We start from the raw sequence: 25,109 nt of genomic DNA on the forward strand, positions 1-25,109 counted from the left end.
GGGTAAGGATCAAAGGAGACACTATTCCTAGGGTTTGGGAAAAGAAAACGATGGGTTTGGAACTGTGGAACAGAGTTAAGGCATAGAAGAGAAATAGCGGATTCCACCTTAAGAATTGTGGTCTCGACACTTGAGTTGACCTGAATTTTCATTCGAGTTGACCTAAATTTTCATTCGAGTCAACCCGAGCATGAGTCAAGAATATCCTATTTTTTTCAAATAAAAAAAATAGATGCTTAAGGACATCAAGGCTTTTCTAATGAGTTCAAATGAAGATAAATCAAGAAGTTTTGATTGACACGAGAGAGAGAGAGAATGATCTAGTCAATGGGGTTGCAAAATCCTAGCTCCCTCCTAAGCATACTAAATCCATCTTCATTTAAAGGCTTAGTAAAAAATCTATAAATTGACTATCAGTGCTAACAAACTCAAGCATTACATCACCATTATGCGCATGATCTCTTATAAAATTATGTCTTATCTCAATGTGTTTAAATCTTGAGTATTGAATTAGAATTTTAGTTAAGTTAATTGCAATTGTATTGTTACATCTTATGAAAATTTTGTGAAGTTTATTACCAAAATCTTCAAGTTATTACTTAATCTACAAAATTTGAGCATAACAACTTCTGACAATAATATATTCGGCTTCGACCATTGATACTATTATCTTATTTCTTACTAAACCATGAGATTAAGTTAACTCTAAAAAATTGATAAGTTTTATCAGTATCTTTTCTATCTATTTTACAACCAGCAAAATCCGCATCTGAGTATCCAATTAAGTCTATAGATGAAAGCTTAGCATACCATACATCATTATTAAGAGTACTTGATAGATATCTGAAAATCTTTTTAACAGCTAGTAGATGAGATTTCTTAAGATTTACTGATAGGGAAGAAAATAGATTTATAGATGGAATCAAATATGCAATATTTACAGAAAAAAATATTTGGTTATTAGGAAACAATCAATATACTTCTAATGTCGAATTAAGATCAACTAGGACAGAAATAAAGTATTGGATCAAACTCTTCTTTAGCATCAAGGTAATAGCTATGATCTAGCATATATACAAATACTAAATATGATATCCGACCTACTTACAGTAACATAGAATAGTGATCCTATCATATTTGTATGTAATTTAATATCTGCATTCTTACCATATTTATCTTTGTCAAGCTTATATAAGGGACTCATGGGTGTGCCAATTGATTTTGTAGTCTCCATTTCAAAATTTTCAGTATTTTCTTTATATACTTTATTTGGTTGATAAAAATTTTCTCTTCTGTCTAGTTAATTTGGAGTCTAAGAAAGAAATTTAGCTCTTTCATCATGCTCATCTCAAACTCACTCTACATTAATTTAGCAAACTCTTAACAAAGAGAATCATTAGTAGTATCGAAAATGATATCATTTATATAAATTTATAATACTAACAAATCATCATTTCTTCTTTTCAAAAATAAAGTTTTATCAATATTTTTTCTAGTAAATTCATTGTCTAGCAAAAATTTACTTAATCTCTTATACTATACGTGAGGGGGCTGTTTTAAATCATATAAAGCTTTATGCAACTTGTAAACATGGTTAGAAAAAATATGATTTTCAAATCTAGATAGTTGTTCTACATAAACTTCTTCAGTAATGTAATCATTCAAAAATTTACTTTTAATATCCATTTGATAGAGTTTAAAATCCATGAAACATGAAAATGCAAGTAACAATCTTATTATTTCTAATGTAGCTATCAGAGCAAAAGTTTAATCAAAATCAATACCTTCTTCTTGATTATAACTTTTAGCAACTAACCTAGCCTTATTTTTGTCAATAATATCATTTTCATTCAATATATTTTTGAATATCCATTTAGTTTCAATTACAAAAAAATCAATAGATCTATTAACTAAAGTTGAAACTTTATTTCTTTCAAACTGGTTAAGTTCTTCTTGCATTGCATTAATCCAGTTGACATGACTTTCATCTTCTTCTATGGATTTCGAATTTATTTGAGATAAAATGCTAAATGATCATACATGTTTATTAAAGAAGAATGAGTTCTTATCTCTTGAGATGGATCATCAATAATTAAGTCTTTTAGATGACCATGGCATACCTTCACTCTTTGGATAATTCATCTCCTTGTCTTGGAGTAGTTCTTCGAACCTTTTCTTCTTTATCCTCCTTTTGATCTTCTTCATTATTTTGAGAATCATCCTTTAATGTGAGATCATCCATCTTCTTTTTTATATTTTCTACATCATCATCTAATATATCTTTCTTTTTAGAAGATTTATCATTAGATTCATCAAAAACTATATAGATAGATTCTTCAATAATAAGAGTTCATTGTTGAAGACTTTATATGTCTTGTTGGATGTAGAGTATCCCAAAAAGATATCCTCATCTGACTTGGTATCAAATTTATTTAAATTATTTTTTTAATTATTTAAAATAAAATATCAACAACTAAAAAATAAAAATATACTAATACTTGATTTTCTTTCTTTCTAAAGTTCATATGGTATTTTCTTCAAAATCGATCGAATCAAAATATAATTTAAAATATAGTATGCTGTTTAATAGCTTTCATCCAAAAATATCTTGAAAGATCGCTCTCACACAATATGATGTGTGTCATTTCTTCTAAAGTATAATTTTTTTTTTTACTATCCTATTTTGTTGAGGTGCCCTAGGTGTAGAAAAATTATGTTCAATTTTTTTTTCATTGCAAAAACTTTTAAAATAATTATTTTCAAACTTGATTCCATGATCACTATGAATGCATATAATAGACAAGTTTTTCTCATTTAAAATCTTGTGATAAAACTTAGTCAATGTAGAAAATACTTCATCTTTTGTGCTAAAAACATAATCCATGTAAAGTATGAAAAATCATCAATAATTACAAGGTCATATCTTTTACCTCCAAGGCTTGTGATCCTAGTTGGTCTGAATAAATCTATATGAAATAATTTCAAAGATCTAGAAGTTGAAATAACACCTTTCAATTTGAAAGAACTCTTAGTTTGCTTTCCAAATTGATAAGCAACACAAATTCAATTCTTTTTAAATTTTATCTTTGATAAACCTTTAACAAAATCTTTTTTATTAAGTTTTGAAAGTAAATTCTTACTGGCATGACCTAGTCTATGACACCACAACCAACTAATCTCATTAACTTTGGCTTCCATTGCAACAAGATTTTGACCATTCTTCATAGAAAGATCATCTAGATCAACTATATAGATATTGTCATATCTTTATCCAATGAACATAATACCATGGTCATTGAGATTAGAAATAATGCACAATGATCATTCAAAAACAACTCTAAATTCCTTATCACAAAATTGATTAATGCTAAGCAAGTTATATTTTAACCCATCAACCAATAGAATACTTTGAATAAAATTAGAAATGGTGATATGAATGTTACCAATATCGATAATATATCCTTTTCTATTATTCTCAAGGATAACAACTCCCCCATCCTTTGCTTCAATGCCGACATATCATGCACCAACCGAAGAGAGGAAAAGAATAGTTAGAAAAAACAAATAGAAGAAAGGCAAGAGGAAAAAGGGATATTGACTTATGCTGAGGATTGTCAGGTAAACGATGAAAACATATTACACACAGTTTGACTCCTATTCTCTCAGTTTATCGAAAGAGTGCAGCCTCCAAAAGCTACTTAGCCAGCTTCGAATTCTACAAGGCCGACTCCCCAGTAGGTACCCGAATATCACAGTGCTCCATAAAATCTTTCGGAGCATCCTCGATTGGTGCCTTCCCGTGTTCCTAGTAGATGATTGACTGACTGGCACCACCATCCATTCAGGTGTAGATGGCACCTAAGATGGTGACGGCACCCGAGATGTCATCGGTGTTGTTCTTACCGGTGGTGGTTCAGCAATTATGGCATCATCACCACCTATCTGCTTGACTAGCGGAGGCACTTCTAATGGTGGAAGGACCGTCAGCTGGTAGCACTATGATAGAATTAGTGCCGACCTCAGAAACCACCACTGATGCCACCAAAGGAGTTTCGATCCGACTCTTTTTTGGACCCCGAGTTGACCCGCACAGATAGGCCTCTTCCTAGCTGCAACCTGTCGAATCTTATAGCTGATAGTCTCATGTCTATTAAAGAGATGACAATGACTTAGCTACAAAGTTTTGAAGTCAAATAAAAAAAAAGAGCCGAAGCACATTATGCTATACCTATGGAATGTGCCCAACTAAGTTTGGCATCATACAGGTTCTGCTTCTTTAGTAGCTTCCATTATGGAGGGACTTTCATATCTTTCAGATGCAGAAAATCTTTTCAATCGATGACATCGACTCGATTATTTTTATTTGGGCCCAATCTAGATGCACCCTAAGAAGTTGAAAAATTTTAAGCCGAAAAAGAAAAAGCAAAAAAGAACTGATTCTTCCATCCATGAATGGAAGAAGGGAGAACGGTGATGAAAGATAGATTTTGTCTCGGGCCAAAAAATCACCACCCCTTGGCCTTAAGGTGTGGGCAAAGAATGAAGAAAGCACAAAAGAGAGACAGTCAAGGATTGGTCAAATCATATGACACAACAAGGGAAAGCTGATGATGAACTGAATGGAGTTCGGGGCTAATTGGGTAGGACAAATCCTATAATAATCAAGAAGATTCCGAACAAAGTCTGGAATCAAAAAGCAAAGACTGGCTGAAGGTCCCCTACATAGATCGCTACCTGATCAAAAGGAGGAGAATTCATCCAACCATCCGGACCAAGTACAAAAAGCTGAAATCACTTCAAGATGCAATATTGCTCTTGGAGCTGAAAGACATTGGGTTCAGACAAGGAAGAAGCTTCCACGTTCAGATTTGAAAGAGAATCATCAACCAGACCAGCCGGTCAACTACCTCGAGTGGTTCAAGGCTAGAAATTTGGTCTACAGGTCTATCCTCTTCTCTAACCTTAGTTTTGCCCTTTCTACTGCTACTAGCCATTGATAATGGTGGAAAAGAAACTAAAAGAAAGAAAAAAGGAAATGAGAGAAGGACAAAAGGCCAACCTGAAATCCTAAAAATCACAAAGATGGGGAAGAAGAAGATGAAGCTCTCAACACCCAAGGGAAAACTCTTGATTATAGAATGGTTGTAGACAGTTGAGTGGAAGATCGAAAGAGGAGAAAGCGACCTTATATATATAGAACCCATCGATGGCCGGCTAGGTTTGCTCAAATCAAGATTGTCCCAGATTCTAATGCATGGCAACATTCAAACTGACCATTGTTCGGATCTTTCAACGCACCTATCGCCTGATCAAGACACATCGGCATGATCTGCATTAATAGTCAGGAGCCAATGATCGTTGGATGTGTGGCAACATCCGATTGGCCAAAATCAAATCAATCGAATCGTCCGACTGTCTAATCGACTGCAATATTAATAACCATTTCCTTGACTAGTCATCCTAATGATGATTGCATGACCATCGAAATAATAAAACAGCTGGAGACTTTTGATTTTCAAGGAGATCATTAATGTCTGCAGCTGAAATAGTTGCAGAATCGGAGCTCGAAATGACACTCCCATCATCCAGTGTGTCAAGCCACCTTGGACTTGGGAGTGAAGGACAACTGTTGGGGCAATCAAACTTGCTTCCCTCCCTGATTCAACGATAGCTCCCCCAACTTGTGGTCAGTCAATCCAACTCAGTGTCAGGAACAGGTGATGGACCAACAAAATGAGATCTTCAAAAAAGTTACCGATTCGACTGTAGCATTTACATGATTCATCATCCGACTTTCTATCAACATCGTAGAATATAGATAGCCGACTATCAATCGATAAGCCAATTGCTTATCGATAATTCCTGACCACCTTCCCAGGCAATAGCAATCCATCTCAATGGCCTGTACAATCAATGGCCAGTTGGTTTATCAGAACTACCGATCGATGGCTAGTCGGTACACCAAAAGCGCTGATATACAGTCGGTACATTTAGATTATCGACATCCAATCGATATCAGAATCTACAATTATAACATTACAATCATGGATAATTGCTCTAGACCACGATCATTAGTAGGTACAAACCACCCACTAACTCCATGATCATGACCCGATAATAGAGATTAACTACCCTATCATGCCACAATAAATGGAGCTCCACGTATTCGATGGTTATGTCCGAAATGCTTATAAAAGGGAGGTAAGGAGACAACAGTGTTAAGAGGCTTTTTGACTGGGCAAAACTCTACCAAATTCCATTCTTAATTCTACTGTTCATCACTCTCTGTTGATTTAAGCATCAGAAGATCTCCGTTGGACATAATTTCGGTTAGTGTGGACTTATTTTGTGGGTCGCTCATCACCAGACTCAGGCATACTCGAGGATTGACTGCAACAAGCTCTATTTCTCTTGAAGCTTAAAAGTACTTATTTGAAAATTTGATTAAAAAATTATATTCATTCAAAAAGAAGGAGATCATTGGTATGTGAATTCAAGTTGATTTTTGAAAAAAAAAAAGATATTTTAAGCATATTTTGAATCAAAAGATAAGTTTCTTTGAAGGGGAGATAATTCATTTGAATCGATCTGAATTTGATACATCTTTGATTTTGATACATTTTTGTTGATTTTGATGATTCATTTTAAATTATTTCCCATAAACTTTTTAATGCTGTCAAAAAGGGAGAGAGATAGGATGAGTATATGCTAAAAATGCCTGAAATGCTCTTAAATTGATTGATATACTCATGTACTTACTTGAAATCATATAAACGAGTATTTTGATATTAAATGTGTACTTCGAATGAAGCATTCATAAAGTGTGCATTCATGCATTTATTCTATTATTTCATGATACATATTAGCAAAATATATTGAAGCATATTATTTATTTTTAATTATGCATATACTCAAAATTTTACCATCATAAAAAAGGAAGAGATTGTTGATCCTATGATTGATTTTGATGATTATCAAATTTTGAGTAATTATGATTCAAATCATATATTTCAAGATTAGAGTAGGATTTTTTAAGTATTGAAAATGAAAAATTTATCTTAAGAAGAAATCCTTTTAAGATACCATGCCAAAACACTTAAAAAAACAAATTCACATAAGTTTGGATGGATCGATAAGAAGAAAGCAAGATTAGAAAAAGAGAAAATGAAATTGAAGGAAGCAAATATATTTAGATAAGATTGGGGTCAAAAAATTTAAATTTGAAAGATAAAAAATTTAAAAAAATAATATTAAAAAAATTTGAATCAACTCTAGAAAATTTTGAGTCAATTTCGGTATGTTGGCATACTTGGCACGCTAGCTGAGTCGACTCAGTCTCAGAAGGCAGCAAAAGATAGAAAGCTGAATTTTCTGACAATAGTAACTAAACTAACTCAGTAAAAAGTTGAGTCGATCTAGTGACTGTAACGACTAATTTTGAGCCGACTCAAAGAAAAGTTGAGTTGACCCGATGACTGTAATGGCTAGTTTTTCGGAACTGCAGTTTTTTGCCCCCAATCACTCCCAACGGCTATTTTTTTCACTCCAATTATCCAAACTCATTCTTCAACTATTATTAAATCTATTTAAAGGTGAAGAATCAAAAGAAAAAAAAAAGAGATGAGTGGATTTACAAAGAAAAATCTTCAAATTTATGAGAGCTCCATTGAATATCCAAGAGAAAGAGAAAAGAGATTAATCTGAGCATCATTTCAGAGAGCACTCAAGAGCATTCTTCGACAATATCTTCAACACTCTCTCAGCCTTTAAAGAAGAGTGATCAAACTTTCAAAGATCAATTTTCAACCTCTTCTTCACACATTATAAGAGTTTCTTTTATTTTTATTTTATGCTGAATTTATTTATCTTTGTATTTTGATTTCTTTACAAGTTTCTTTAAGAAAAGAAACTTGAGATTAAGGCTCGTCCAAGCCCGTAATTGGATGTTGTAAGTTTTGGTTGGTTGGCCTGAAAAATTAATTAGATTTAATTATGATCCTAGAAAATAATTATATAAGATTTTAGTTAGTGAGTCCGAAAAATCAACTGGATTGATCGTGAGCTAGAAAAACTATCGATGTAAAATTATGGTTGAAAATCTTGAAAAATTAACTAGATTTGTTTGTGAGCCCAAAAAAATAAACATATTGTAATTAGAGGGATTATAGTAAAATTTTCAAGGAGAACTTAGGGAGTGGATGTAAATGCAGGGTTATATCGAGCCACTATAAATCTTTGTGTGTTTGTGTTGTACTTTAGCTTCTTATTTGTTTTATTTTCTTAGCTTGTATTCATTAAGTTATTTCCATTGCTACATATTGTAATCACCATACAATCACTCAAGTTAGGTTTAAATTGAAGTACATAATTACCTTAGAGTTTAATTTGGCTAAAAGATTTAAAGAACTCAATTCATCCCCCCGAGTTGCTATCTCTGGGCAACACTTGATTTCTCGAGCACATATGCACGAGTTATTCATGGGCTTTCTTTGGATTTGCGTCGAGACCATAATAGGTGCATCTCGATTTTTGGGTGTCTGTCTCTTCTCCTCCTCTCCTGGTCCACCGCTTCTGAAAATTATCTCTTTGCTCATCCCGACTATGGTAATTCTTTTCAGCAATTTACTTTTACCTTCCAGAGGTTTGCAAATTCATATGGTAATTTTGTTCTCCGAGTCGAAACTAAAACTAGTTGAGTTCGTGTAAGTTGTGTTCAAAGCTTAGGATCCCTAGTTAATTCTTGACCATACTATATCTCTGTTATCGCCTACCTTCTCCTTTATCCACTTCAAACATAAAACATCGGCCAGACCATACTTCAAGTTGCATTCTTTTCTTTTATCTTCTTTTTTCTTAAAAAAAAAAAAAAAAACTTTAGTTTTTTTGTTGAAAGGTGAACATACTCAGCTGGCATTGTATCACTGTTTGGGTAATCAGTATCATGTGGAAATAGTTTAAGTTCAGACATTGGAGATGATTGTCAAATTTTTAAGTCAATACGCCCCAGCTAGTGAAATTGCTTGTGCTGTTGCGCAGGCCTTGTGACAGTTCAGGCGTTTACTAGAACCTATGGAATAAACTATGGCAGAATTGCTGATAACATTCTTCCACCTGAAACTGTTGTGGCATATTTGAAAGAAGCAAAGATAAAGAATGCTAGAATCTATGATGCAGATCACAGTGTTCTGGAGGCATTTAAAGGATCCGGGCTTGAACTGGTGGTGGTAATTCCCAATGAATATCTTAAAATATGAGTACGAATGAAGACCAAGCTGTCAACTGGATTGAGGAAAACGTGCAAGCATATTTGCCTCATGACACACATATCAGAGGGATCGCTGTAGGGAATGAAGTGCTGGGAGGATCAGATCAGGATCTGGCAGAAGCTCTTTATGGTGCTACTAGAAACGCATATAATGCTCTGAGTGAGCTTCAACTGACAGATGTCATCGAAGTCTTGACTCCACACTCTCAGGCAGTGTTTGATAATCCTATCCTCCATCGTCATGTACTTTCAAGGAGAACGTTCTCTAATACATGAAACCAATCTTGGATTTATTCTCAAAGGCTGGATCTCCCTTCTTTATCAACACATATCCATTTTTGTCTTACCAAAGTGACCCCAATAATATAGATATTAATTATGCTCTTTTCCTGCCAAATCGTAGAGTGTATGGTGCAAAGGCTGGTTTGCACTACGACAATATGTTTGTTGCTCAGATAAATGCAGCATATGCTGCTTTGGAAGCAGCAGGGTATGAGGAGATGGAAATCCGGGTTTCTGAGACAGGTTGCTTCGAAAGGGGATGAAGATGAAACAGGAGCTACCGCTCAGAATGCAAGAACTTATAATTATAATTTGCTCAAGAGGCTAGACAAGAAGAAAGGGACTCCACGCAGACCAAAGATGGTGGTTTGGAGATTGGAAACCTCATTGAAGAGAGGACGGCGGAAGGATGATGGAAGGATGGGTTTGCATGACTGGGTTGTCTAGAATTCGTCGGAGAAAGGATGACAGAAGGACAGAAACCCAACTACAAAATTTTGGAATGGGAGGGACGTGGGCGAAATCCATTTCAAACGGTCTCCATAAGGGAGGTATTTTTGTCCATTGTAACGAAAAGCAATACCGTCAGTGGTTAAGTGACCATCCGGTTTTTCAAAATTTTGAAAATTTTAAAAATTTATTTGATACTTTTTAAAGTACAAAAGGTGTAAGTATAACTGACCTAAACTTAAGGGGTATTAGTGTAATTTACCCAAAAATAAAAGTGAATAACATGAGATCATGCTAAGGAATGCACTATAAAAAAAAAGACTATTAGTGATGGCTAATTATCTCGCTAATGGTCAGTTTTCTATTAGCGACAGACTCTTATCGCTAAAAATCAGACGAAATAATCTCATTGCTAATTACCATTATTAGTGAAGGTAAATCCATCATCGCTAATGAAGATAATTAGTGACAGCATTAGCGATAAAATTTCATTGCTAATAATTTTAATTTTTTTAATTAAATTATTAGAAAATTATTAGTGACAGTAGTTTCGTTGAAACTATTAGCGATGGTAGTTTGCATCGCTAATACCGTCACTAATAATTTTTTATTTTTTTTAAAAAATTATAATTAAATATTTTAAAATATACTTTAATCACAGTAATAAGCAATAATATTTTTTAAAATTTATTATAAATAAATAATAATTATGTAACACAATCATAAATATAAAATTAATTATATTATATTAAAATATAAATTATATAATTTTACATATAGATACGTTTTACAAGTATCAAAATTACATACATATCAAAAAAAAAATCATATACGATCCTCCTCGTCATCTTTCTCATCCTCTTCCTACTCCTGTATATCCTCTTCAGCAACTGGTGGATGAGAGTCGGATGTCTCAGTATCCTATAACAGAAAAAATAAAGTATTATTAATAAATTTTGATACGAAAGAGTATATATCGATGCAAAGACGTATATTTTGATATACTATTTTGATTCTGAAACAGATTATTTCTACACATTTCATTCGATGATATGGAGCTATAGACACTCTCGGCCCATCATTTAGATGGTTAGATTAATTTTTATCCCTTAGATCTTCTTTCCGAACTTAAGTCTAAACATGTGAAGCTTTTAAATATAAAAATTTAAAATAAGTAAAAAAAATTATTAATAGACTTATCTACTATGATGGCTATGACAACAAACCCAGCTGACTGTGTAGATACGGATTTCAAAGAATCTCAACGACCATATCGCAAATGATTTCTCGAAAGTTTGAGGTCGCTGGCTCAAAAGCCTCTACATGACCTCCACATATGCGTCAGCCCATGCCTGGGTCGTTGAGCCTTGAGAGGAGGACGTTGATGAAATCCTCTAGCTGGTGGAGGGTCGAAGCTGTGGTCGAATCCTATGACCCGACTCCTACTCACCCTTTCGTGGCTCTAAGCCATCCCTCGAGATCAAGAAGGGGCTGAAAGGATGGATCATCGCTGTGCTGCGATATAAGAGACTCCGTATAATCCATCTATATAGTTTAAAAATTTATTAATCTATATATATCAGTATATATAAAATTTAATAAATAATATTTTAAATTATTATCGTGATCTATCGAAAATGAATAAGTAATCACTAGTCCTCCTAGACTCGTGTGTGGCTTCCATATCTATAGCTGTCCTGGTGCACAGCCTAGCTACCTATCTATTATAAATAAATAATAAAATTAAATTAATCAAAATATATATATGATCAATTCAATATGAAATTAATTTAAGGATAGAATTTTTACCAATCTGTCAGCCATAACATATGTGCCAATAGAGCCGCTAGTGTGCTTGATCAGATGCTGCTGGGTAGATCGATTCTACCTTGCCCTCTACCGCCTATCAGAATACTTCTCAGTACTCCATTGATCGCAGAGGATCTCCCATATATCCGTCTGTATTAGTGACCTGTGTAAGACATCCAATCTGATGGTGACTTGAAACTGGAGTGCTATTTGGCAGACTATCTAAGACTGTATAGCCCATCTCAGAATCTACTGGTGGCCACCTTCTCGAAGATCCAACGACCAGCCTCCTCATCTTGAGGAGTCTCAAATCGATATCCTACCAGCTTCTGGATTGTCCTCCATATTGACATCAAATTCAAGACTAGCCGCATTCATAATCATGTCTACCATTCTATCTATGTTCCTGTCCTACTGATCACTTCTAATCTTGCAATTGTCTCCCACGTCTCTCCATATAGGTACCAATACTTGTAGTTTGACATAAATCTACTTTTATATAAATGGATAATTATTGTATCCCCATCAAGCATTTCTCTATTAGCACATCTCTTATAAGGACAATGAGTTCATCCTTGAACTAAGAGCGCAGTATTTTCAAAATCATAATCACAGAAGTACTTGACACCTTTCGTATATTCAGCAGAAGTCACCCCGTCTACTCGATAGTCCATCCAACTATGGTCCATGACACATTATCTAAGAATTCTGCATGTATAAATACAAGATAAAATACGTATCAAATATTTTATCATTTAAAATAGTTTACATAATAAATGCATCCTATCATCAACTAATAGGTATATAAAGTCTTATCCTATTTAGGAATTACATTAATTCTATAGATTAATTACAGTAATCAAACGATATGCAATAGGAGTCGAAAAAAAATTGAATAGCATTTTTTCTTAATTCTCCCCACACAGCTGAAGATATATGAGGAGAACTAAAAAAAATACTATCCAAAATTTTTCTCAAATCCTCAATATATCATTTAATTACTGTAATTATGTATAGAATTATTTGCAATTTCAAACTATCCAAACTGGACAGTCAATTGACCAATATATATAATTCTCCTACTTATAAAAAATATATAAATATACGATGTCATAGAATATATACATTAATCAAAAAATAGATCTATCGTTATATGCAATATAATATTTTTAAAATTTTTAAAATACTGAATTTCTAAGTAAAGGAGATCATCGCAAATGGGGACGGTCTGGACGTGCATCCCGTGCATGTGAACTTGGAGCATGCCAAATGATTAGGTACACGAGCATACTAGTATGGCGTCCAAGCATTCCATCCTGGAGGTTCCAAAGTACCAAGCGGGATTGTAAGTAGAACTGAAAATGGACTGGACTTGGCTAGGCCAACCCCTCCTTGAGTTTGATCTGAAAATTTATTCAGATTTCGGACCTGACTTAGGACTTAGAATCCAATCATTGAGCTATTCTGACCGCCATCGAAGTAGATCAGCGGACCAGAGCCGATCCGACGGTGGCTCACCTCAAACCCCTATCATCGAAGGCAGTAGGCACTACTCTTATCGGAGAGCTTCCCAGAGTGATTCCACCTCTTTAGAATAATATTAATTTAAATAATATTAATAATAATATTATTAAAATTAATAATATTATTAATAATATTATTATTAAATTAATTTTAAATTTAAATATTTAAAATTTGAAAGAATGAAAATAGGATGTGGCAAATGCGATGGAGCCATCATGTTCGCCGTCACTAACACTTATAGTGCGATGGCGGCATGGATCCGGCAGCGCGGCACTCTGATGGTTCGGTGCTTCGAAGGAGGGAGATGGGGCTGTAGGTCCGGTCTGACGAGAGAAGGGGTGGGGAAAGAAGGGGGAGATAGCGGGGGGTCTGATCTGGCAAGAGTAGGGGGAGAAGGTGGAGGTCGTCACAGGTTCGGTCTGACAAGAGAAGGGGCGGGGGAGAAGGAGGAGGTGGCAAGGGGTCCAAGCCAGCAAGAAGAGCGGTGGGGGGAGAAGGGGGAGGCGGTGGGGGTCCGATCCAGGAGGAGGAGGGGCGGGGGGAGAATGGAGAGGTGGCGGGGGGCCCGATCCGACAATGGGAGGGGTGGGGGGAGAATGGGGAGGTGGTGAGGGGTCTGATCCAAAAAGGGGAGCGGCGAGGAGAGAAGGAGAGGCAGCTCCAGGAGGTAGATGGGAAGAAGAGGTGAGCTTAAGAAAATGGGGGGATGCCAGATTTGAGGCAGCTGGGGGGAGGAGTTCGGGGGCTGGGGGGAGGAGTGGGGCAAAATGGGGATCTGAGGTGGGGGAGGAGAGGGGAGGCGATGGTCGATGGAATCAAGCCCATCACAGACTTAGGGATATTTAGGGCATCATTATTAGTGATGACTAAGTTACGTCGCTAAAGCTGTCGCTAATAATGATTTAATTTTATAGCGATGGCTTTTCATCGCTAATAATACAAAACATCATTGCTAATAAGTCACAGGATAGGGAGAGAAATTTGGGAAAAAATTTAGGATTATTAGCAATGACAAATTACCGTCACAAATAAAGTAAGTCCATCACTAATAATTCTAAAATAAATTAAAAAAATAAAATTATTTGGTTATTAGAGACAGCAAAATACCGTCGCTAATAAGATAACCTCATCGCTAATAATTTTAGAACCATATTAAAAATAAAATAAAATTATTGATTATTAGCAATGATAAAATACTATTGCTAATAAAATAACTCCATCACTAAAAATGCTGGAATCAAATTAAAAAAAATAAAATTACTTCTTATTAGAGACACAACTTGCCATCACTAAAAGCCAAAACTACCATCGCTAATAATTTTTTTTTTGATGGCAAATTTGTTGATCGTCATTTGCCATCAGTAAAAATTATTATTAACAATGATAAAATTATCATCGCTAATAGCCGTCAGTAAAAAAGTATTTTCTTGTAGTGATGCTAGTTACTAGCCATGAAGTTTGGGCATCACTTTCCAACTTTGATTTATATATATATGGGTTATATATTGAACATTACATATGCTAATTATCTTCTTTTAATAGGCAAATCCCAAACTTAAGAAGTGGTAACATAAGTCATTCATCCATAATGATGCAGTAGCTAGTTTGTATAAAGGTATACATTTTCTTTTTTCCTTTTTAATATTCATTACTTGAACATAGTTTACTAATGATAAAAATTTTCTAAAATTGAAATTGTAAAAGGATAGAAATTTCATCAAAGTTGAGTGGTAGCAAAAAATAAAAAATTGACGGCATGATCACCCATTCATCAAAGTTCAAGTGTTAGAGAGTCTTATGAAGAAGGAGATGAGCATATGAAGAAAGATGAAGATTTTGACTACATGCTTGCTAAATCAAAGCCACAATGCCAACCACATCTTACTAGCTAATGTAGAGCATCATCTATTTCTCCATCAATATTGAATAGGAAGAAGAGAAGGCTAACTAAAGAGAGGATTGCAGATGTAATGAAGACATACATCAAATTTAGTGAAGGAGAGAATACTAGAGAGAAGTAATGAAGTATGGAGGTGGTTTCTCTATTCCCAAATGTATTGAGGTGCTAATTAGATTGAAAGACTTTCAATTTCTGAAAAGACAATGGCAGCTAATGTTTTCATTCAACCATACAATTGAGAAACTTTTTCTCTCTAAAGAAATTCAAATTTATTGGTTAAAGCTTCAAATGCAAAGATATCAATTTTGTTAAATATATTTTTAAAAAAAAATTATAAGACATCCTCTAAGTTTAGGTATTTATGCTTATCCCAAAAGTTTAAAAGTGTCAATTAAACCCCAAAACTTTAAAATCATTGCAATATGGTCCAGCCATCTATCCATTATAGAACGTTACCACGTAAGGATTACTGATAGCTTAATTTTTATAAAATTTTATAATTGTCCTTGCCACTACGTAGAGAGAGACTTTTGTTTTGGTCAAAATGAAAAGGAGATAAAAATAATACTTTGAGATCTGTGAGACAAATAAATGATAAATGATGAAGTACTTTAAGATACATGCAAGCATATGAATGATAAAAGAGTGAGCACTTTTAGATTTGTGCAATAGATGAATAATAAATGATAGAGTGTGATAGAGTGCTTTAGATTTGTGTAGATGAATAGATAATAGATGATCAAGTGGTTTGAAATCTTGCAAACGGATATGGGTGATAGAGGATGGGCTACTTTAAGATTTTATAAGTAAATAGATAACAAAGGATGGAGCACCTTGAGATCTATATAAGCAGATGAATGATAGAAATGGAGTACTTTGAAATTCGTACAAATGGATATATAATAGAAAATGAAGTGCTTTGTGATCTATGCAGATTGGTGGATGATAGATGGAACGTTTTAAGATTTGTGTAAGCAAATAGATGATAGAAGATAGAGTATTTTAAGATTTATATGAGCCAATATCTGATTGAGGATATAGTGCTTTAAGATATGTATAGATGGATGGATGATAGAAGATGAAGAGTTGTAAGATTTATGTGGGCAAATACATGACAGAGGATGGATGATATAGAATAAAGTATTTAAGATTTATATAAATGGATAGATGACAAAGGATAGAGCATTTTAAGATTTGTACAAGTGGATAGATGATATACTATGGAGTGCTTTAATGTTTGTATAGTAGATGAATAACTGAGGATAGACTACTTTAAGATTCATACAAAATGGATGGATAATAGAGATAGAGTTTTTTAAGATTGTATGGGCAAATGGATGATAGACGACTAGGTGCTTTGAGATTTGTACAAATAAATGAATCATAAATGAAGTACTTTAGATCTATATAGATAATGGATGACAAAGAATGAAATTCTTTAAGATCTGTGCATGTGGATGCATAATTGAGGCCGGAGTATTTTAAAATCTATATCAATAAATAAATTACAAAGGATTGGATGCTTTAAGATCTATGCATATGAATGAATGATAGAGAATGGAGTGCTTTGAGATTTGTGTAAGTAATAGATCAAAAGAACAACTTCTTTAGAGTAAGGATATTTTTATTTTTTTTTATTTCATTAATGATGATAAAATCTAAATAGACATTGGATCATTTGCAATAAATTTGAAGTTTTAATGGCTAATTGACACTCTTTAAGCTTTGGGATAATGGCCTAAACCTAAAGAGGTGTCTCTATAATTTTTTTTATATTTTATTAGATTTATGTATATTTCAAAATTATATGCAGCATCAATTGAATTCAATCATCTTCATCTCTCTTCTTGTTAACATATCATTGTCCTTCATTAGAGTCTATTGTGTAGAGTAGCCAAGATTTTTATTTTTGATGCAAAAATAAAGATATAGATATTAAAGACAAACTAATGATATCCTACTATGTTGGTTAGTCATATATAATACATGCCATTCATACATTGTAAGTGCTCATTCATACTTACTACCATATGGTTAAAATCATACATGATACATGCATATCCATGTTTATTGTATGTGCCTACTCACAAGTTAAAAAAAAAAGAAATAACAATATCTTAGCTTAGTGGAGGGTATTTTAAGAATAGAAGCAAAAGACTAAATTTAGAAGAATATTTTAAAATTTAATTTTTTTTTTATTAAGTCCAATAAGAGAGATTAACATGAAAATAATAGCAGCTGCATCAGCAACGGCAATAAGAAAATATATACAACCAATAATGTCTTGATTACAAAGCGTTTTCAACTACAATTTTCGGCATTGAAGCTTCAGTTGACTTAACAAAACGAAGCTTCACTCGCAGCCTAGAATCTGCTCTTGCCTTCTAGATTCATAACGAATGTGCTTGTCATATCTGTACATCAGTCAAACACAAAAAGATTACATACGAACTGCTTATACATTAGCAAGAAATATGACCTACAAACTTTGCATCAGAGAATGGCTCAACAATTGGAAGCGGATAATGGATCAAGTCATGCCTGCGATTCATCCTCTTCTCTTTGTATCGCAACATGGCATTGCCCCTGGACTGAGCCAATAACTGTCTGTCAACTTTCTTAGTTTCTTTTGCTGTTTCATTTCTGACATGGTGGGGTTGTTCTCCAAAGGAAATTTCCTTGCTTTTGCCTACAGGTCCAGGATCATATGAGGAACCAGCATGCCAAACCATAGTCAAGGTTTTTGTCCTTTGGCTTGCTGAATTGGTTACATTATTTTGCCATTGCTCCTCGGTGCTGTGTTCAGCTGAAGAGGAGAGAGGAGCGCAAAGTAAGGGTATCTTTGTTTTGCTTTTAAATAAAGTGATCTATATGCTTTCTTTTACACTCTTTCGCTCCACATGTACGAAAGGTTGCCCAGATAATTATCCATAAAACAAAGAACACAAAGTAGTCTTTTATTTACTTGCCTTGAAAGGTTTACTCCACCCTAATTTTTTCTCCGTACAATCCTCTGACATCTAACAGAGTACTATGCAATCAAGCATAAAGTAAGTAATCAAGCAAGTTGCATCTAAACTTCCCCAATACAGTGGAATGTGTGATACTAAGTGGCCAGCTCCAAAAGGCTAAGGGTTAACTTTTAAAGAATACTCAAGGATCAAATTTCATCCGCAGAATAATGCACAATCATCTGTCATGGTAAGTGCAGTCGAAGCAAACAGATTGACAAGCTTGGTTAAGAATAAGATTTTGTAAAGGTACATCCTTTCTGCAGTCTTTATAAACCATGTGATTTTCTGTCTTCCAGAATTCTTTTACCATCAATGATAGATATGGATGTTGTCGGGCTTGGAAACATGCCGCATATGTAATTGCAGCCAAGACCCACTTAATGACATTTTATGACTTTGTTAAGTTCCCAGCCAAAGTCTGCTTTCCATTTATGATTTACAACAGCTTCATTTGTCTTCAAATTGACATGAATTGATCTTTTACATTTTGCATTTGAAAGTTTTAAATATCTCTGCTATTAGGCGGTGTGTTGTCCGTATATTTGTAAATTTTCCAGTTTCTGCCATGTATAATCAAGCATATGACATAAGATGCTGGATATCTGTGATTAACAAACTAAACCTACTCATCCAGATGCTTCTGTTCCAATTCTTCAGAATTGCTAGTAGGTTTGTGATAAACTCTTCTTTTCAGCTTTTCTTTAAGTTACTCTAATTGTCGAATTTTGTTACTTCTAAAGATAATCAAGAGAATTAAACTGAAACTGTAATGAAAGAACAGTTGCCTGCCATATAAACTTAAAATTCCAGCACTGAGCTAGACTATTCATGAGTTATTATATAAAGAATGAAAAACACAACCAGTAGATAACTTCCTCTACCATGCAAGTATTCTAAACTACTAAGATAGCAGAACCAGATTTTTTTTAAAGCAAACAAAAAAAAAGCATCAATTTAATTTTTAGAAGCGACACCAATGCCTCATCAAAAATTGCCTGACTTAAAAGCATGTCAGGAAATGAAACGATCAGAAAATGGAACAAGAATGATGATGAAAACAATAGGAGCTTAGAATTTATAGTTCCATGCTTTCTTTAACTGATGCTACATGCTTGTCTTTTAGTTGGCAATATATGCTTTTTACTGGTCATTTGTCAGGACATGAGATGAATTCCTACTGGAAAATAGACATCCTCAAGCATATAAATTCTTCACAGATACCACAAGGTCATCAGATGTTCCAATAAATAAATATAATAGATGCATGACTTACATTATGAGATGAGATGGGGCAATTGTAAGTAGATAAGATATCCTCAATTGCTGACGGGCAATCTGTGTCATATACATCTTCCAACACCATTGTAGTTGCAAAGGAACAATCTTTAAGAAGATCACTGGAACTATTAATCGTAAAACTAGCACTCTTTTTACAATATCCAACTTCATGGGGAGAACATTCATCATGACTTCTTAATGTTCCTAAATTAAAATCCCATATCTGCAAGGCAGTAGATAGAATGGGATTCAGTAGTATAACAAGACTGAACTTAGAAGGCAAGAAAAAATGTGAAATGGAGCCAAATAGATATAATAAAACAAAAAAATGGAGCCAAATACATTTCTCACTTTTTTTTTTAGAAAAAAAAGACAAAACTCAGAAGGTAAGGAGACGGCAAGAAAAAAGAGAAGATGAAGCCATACAGATATTAAAATAAATGGAGCCAAATATATATTAAAAGAAAAATAAAGCAGACTCAGGCAAGAAAAGGGTGAGAAAAAGAAAAAGAATGAGAAAAAAGGGTTAAAATTCGCTAGAAGGAGGGCTTGAACCTCCGACCTTGTGGTTAACAGCCACACGCTCTAACCAACTGAGCTATTCCAGCCTGTGGGATGAATGTTACACCATTCCAATATCACCTAAAATCTAAAACATGTCTCTAACAACAATGAATAACTAAGACAACTTGTATTGATGACTAATCCCTCAAGTCTTGCAATCAGGATGTGCTTGCCATGTGCCTCCAGGACTTATGGACATCACAAGTGCATTCATGAAGGAGATGACTACTAGGAAATAGTTACTTCAATTCATATTATTACTCATGTCCATATCAGAAGAAACTTAAGAAAACCTTTGCGGAAGAGGTTTTTCTATAATGTACTTATTGAGCAAAGCACTCCATAGGCTCCAATAAAGTTATCTAACCGTGGCTTTATGCTTATCTTATAATTTTTGCTTAATTTATGTGATGATTCATAAGAGTGAGCCGATACATCACCCCTTTCTCCTCACCGGCTACTTAAAACCAGGATACGATCCAAGCCACAAGACAGATATGGCATATCTTATTCAATTAATAATTAAAGAAACTCCAGCACATACAATCAAGCATTTCCTATTTTATAATCTGGAAGAATGCGCTAGTGCCTGCTCTAAATTTTACATTGTGAACTAAATCATGATCAACCATTTGTCTTTCTCCATTGTTTTCTTTTCTCCTGAATCCAATAATGTATGATAAAGAACAAAATTCTCATAAATCCAGAGAAATAACTCACTACTTGAAATCTAAATAACATAAAACAGACCAATTCTTAAAATGCGGACCTTCCGCTCAGATTGTCTCATTTTGTTTGGACAAGGAGAGATGAAATATTTGAATAAAAAATTTAAAAATTGATTCATGAGAACGGTGCTAAATTGACAGAATTGGCAAAGAGTATCAAACCTGAGTAACATGTTCAGAAGGGCTACAATCCCATATCAAGTCCTCATCTTCCACAAGCCTCTCATTTCATTTGAGACCTTTGCTTGCTGACAAGTCTAAGTTCAGCAATCAGGTGAACTCCATCTACTCCACTGCCTGGCCCTCCTCCTCCTCCTCCTCCCAACCACCACCATTCCTGCTCAGCGTTCTTGGCTCAGGTCGCTGGGCACCAGCACAGCAACCGGTTCCCTTCCAGCCAATTCCACCAGCTGCCTCAATAATTCCTGCCTCCCCCTTCCGCCACTCGACGAGCTCTTCGGGTGCTTGGCATAGGGGGCGTAGAGATTCCCGAGCACTGGATCAGCGGCAGGAATTGAATCAAGAGCCGTCAAGTTGTTATTCCAGTGGGAGAGCTCATGATCCCGGAGGGTGAAAGGTGGGATTTTCCCCGCGGAGAGACCAAGGCCCCAAGCGGCGGAAAGATCGAGGGCGGAGGGGCAGCCGGAGAAGGCCTTGACGGGGTCCGGAAGTGGGGGGAGGCGTGGGCGTCCCAGTCGCAGTCGGAGCAGAGGGCGAGGCCGTCGGCGGTGCAGAGGGCGGTGGCCGCGGCAGCGGCGCAGTTCAGGCAGAGCAGGGCGCGGGTGTACCGGCGGGCAAGAGGGTTGGCCACGTGGATGAGGGCGTCGCAGGGGAGGCAGAGTCTCGCCGCGTTGGGTCGGCAGTCGAGCACCGCCGCCGCCTCGCCGCAGTGGTCGCAGAGGGCTGCCCGTCGATCACCGCCGCCGTCCACCATTTCCGGCCAAACCCTAGAAATCTCGGAAACCCGAACCGAAACCCTAGAATTCAGAAAGAATCTCTCTCTCATCTTCTCCTCCTCCTCCTCCTCCTCCTCTCTTCGACTTAGCCTTTACAGTTAAGAGGAACGAGGGCGCAAGCGCGAGGATACAGAGTGGAGATCTGATCGTATAGAAGAAGCTCACACAGAAGCTGTTTTATGAGCTTCTGCTAGATTCTTGCCACGTAATCTGGAATTTAAATGTAGAATGAGCTTTGGAGTAAGTGGACGGTCATGATTCGGTAAAACGCTTACGTGGGGAAGATCTGCAAGTTATCTACAATTCAGTATAAAAAGGGACTTGCAGTGTGGTTTTTGTCATACAATTGGAGGGAAAGCAATTCGTGCGTTTTGCTGAGCTGGCGGTCCGCGGGATGAGCGTATCTCATGGCATATTAAACTAATAACTAGCTTATAAACCTATGAATGGGTTGCGATTTTTCAAAATAATATTTTATTTTATTTTATTTGTTTATTTTATTATATTTATTATATATATATATTAAAAATAATTAAAATAATTATATTTTGTGCATTGTATACATTATACACTATCGGATAAATCTAACGAAGAACTAATGATCTTGATTTCATGAAGCTTTTTTCTAAATTAATCATTTATTACTATTTTATATTTAATTATTTTAAATTTTTTCATCTCTTCTTTCTCTTCTCCTTCGATCTTCTTCTTCCATATCTCTAACTCTTCCACTGGCAGCACCAACAATATTATCCGTTGGCCACTATTACTACTAATGGTAGTAATATCTTCAAACTTGGAAGGAAAGAAAATATATCAATATACAGGATTTGATCATAAAAATACCTTGAACGATCATATTTAGTCTAGATTTGGCATCTACAATGATACCCTATAGCTGGCCCCTTATGTAATCTTGATAATTAATGAAAATAATTGTAGATGTTCTCGGTACATGATTGTTGCAGCCAATCTCCTGTCACCTGTCACTGGTAAAGAGCACTTGCAAGACAAAATCCTCACGGACCGGAGTTGTGTCCTGTAGGAACCCTCCGATGCTTAAATCAGAGAGGAGGTTGGTGAATAGCTAATAAAAATATTGAGAGTGGCAGAGTCTTAGCCCAAATTGCCTTATCCATTCTGTTTATTTATCTTCCTTTTATAAATAATTCTGATGTAATTGTTGAGCACGTGGTCTCACCTTTTATAGTGCTAAATTATCGGACCATAATCGTGAAGTTATAGGCTGTTTATTCTCATTAATGGCCATGATACATAGTCGATAATCGTTCATAACGGTTAGAGTGTATTGGACAGATAGGCCGACTATCCATAGGTAATACTAATAAGTCGGTAGAAGATCCGAATACGTATCGGTTGGAAACTCTGATATGTAGATAGTGTTCGGTCAGAAGTTAACCAAATTGTTAGCTGATGGTTGATAGTAGCCGACTATCGGTCGGTCAGTCGATTGTGAGTCAGCGTTATGTACTCATGCGGTCGATGTAGAGTCGGAGTTGGGGGTCGGTTGACTTGTCCCAATAGTTGCCCCCCACTCTTAAGTTCAAGATGGTCCAACATGTATATTATCACGTGATCTGTCACGTTGGATGAAGGGAGTCATCACGTGCTGTCTCGAGCCCCGACTTGCTGCTAGTCGAAAGTTCTCCGGCTGTTTTGTCATTTCGGTAGTTGCAGATATTGGAAATTGTATCCCAAAGCCAATCGTCAGCCTGTTAATGGTTGTGCTTATCATTGTAATTGTATATGAATTATTTAATTAATAAATATTATTTAATTTTTCATCACTGTGTTCATCTCATTTTGAACTCCAGTTATGTGATGAAGTCCTTAGGACTATTTGATTCGATATAGGAGGTGAAGAAAAAATGGATAGTTTAAAGCATGTATTTTAAAATTTTATAGTGAAATAATAAAAGATTAAATATTTTAATCTTCTAAAATGCCTTAGATCAGATCTAAACTATCATTAAGGATCTATGATATAAAAAATTTACATATAAAATTTAAAATAAAATAAAAAACTGCATCGATCACATCGATGTCCTGAATTTGATCTAACCTTTAGATTATGTCGGTAGAGTTTAGAACTCATCACCTTTTCATAGATTGATGATCTCCACTGCTGGTAAGCATGGTATGAAGCTCTCACTGATGTCAAGTAGCCGCACAAATGTCCGACCTCTACGGATAGTCCACACGAAGCCCTCGACCAATCAGCCCTTTGCAGGAGTACTAGCTCGCGCAGTCGCTTTTGATGGTAGATCTGACTTGATCTCCTTTTTCGATCATCTTGAACCTTTCTGATGTCGAAGATGGATCAGAGAAACATGTGGATGGTGGAGAAAATTTAGATGAAGACTCTCTTCTCTTTAGTTTTTTTCTCACCCAAAAATCTAGAACAGTCCTAGGTCTCTCACCTAAGAGGAGAACGGTCTCTTTTTTTGTTCACGTCAAGGAAGAAGAAATCCACCCAATCCTCACATTCCAAAGAAGTACTTTTGACCCTATTTTTCTTTGGTATCTCATGGTGAAAGTTCTCTTTTTTTTTGACATACAAAATTGTGGCCTTTTTATGGTTGTTACATAAACCAGATAAAACAGGATAATGGCTGGACTTTGTTGCAATTCAAACTCTTTTGAATTTCAATTCGATCTAACTTTTTCTCACCCTTATAAACTTAAAGAAGACTTATCAAAAAAAATTGAGTATGAAATCAGTTGGGAAGATCTCCTTTTCTCGTACACAATAGACTCCTTCAAAAGCAGCCAACGTATGGAAGGATATGGATAAAGTTTTAAGTTAAAATTCAAACTAATTTGAATTCAAATCAAAACCAACCAATTCTATCCTTAATGAGTGACAAAAGAAGGATTATTTTTTAGTTTTCTTATATACAAACTAATTTTATATAGTGAGAAAAGAATGAGATAATTTAGGTGGCATAAGAGATAAAGTCCTACTCATTTGGAACTCTAGGTTTAACCAATTGGATTTCTTTCAAACCCAACCAATTAGACCCAAATAAAATATGATAAACCTAATCTACTTAAGCTCTTATAATCTTAATTAAATTTAATCAAATTAATAAATTAATTGAGCCATAGATTCGATCAAATCAGGATCATTTCTCTCTTACCGATTAGGTCATCTCATAACCTAACCAGACTTGACTTGATTGAATCAAATTCAATCAGACTTGATCCAGACTTTAATGCTCAATCAAATTGAGCTAATTAGTGATCTAATCACTAATTAATCCTCCATTAAAGATAGAGTTCAAGTCTAGTGAGACTCTTCTCTAGAGTTTTCATCCA

At 35.1% G+C, this 25,109-nt stretch overlaps 1 non-coding gene and 2 pseudogenes across 1 annotated transcript; 1 reads left to right on the forward strand and 2 right to left on the reverse strand.

Annotated features, from left to right (window-relative positions):
- LOC105035277 (glucan endo-1,3-beta-glucosidase 14-like) overlaps positions 1-9,994 on the forward strand; it is a 32,041-nt pseudogene extending 22,047 nt beyond the window's left edge.
- Positions 9,995-17,518: 7,524 nt separating this feature from the next.
- On the reverse strand, positions 17,519-21,797 carry LOC105035276 (zinc finger protein CONSTANS-LIKE 14-like; annotated as a pseudogene).
- Positions 20,057-20,130, reverse strand: TRNAN-GUU (transfer RNA asparagine (anticodon GUU)). Its single transcript has one exon. It is a non-coding gene; the product is annotated as a tRNA-Asn (tRNA).
- Positions 21,798-25,109: the final 3,312 nt, after the last annotated feature.

The sequence above is a fragment of the Elaeis guineensis genome, chromosome 1 (assembly GCF_000442705.2).
Source record: "Elaeis guineensis isolate ETL-2024a chromosome 1, EG11, whole genome shotgun sequence".
Lineage (NCBI taxonomy): Eukaryota > Viridiplantae > Streptophyta > Magnoliopsida > Arecales > Arecaceae > Elaeis > Elaeis guineensis.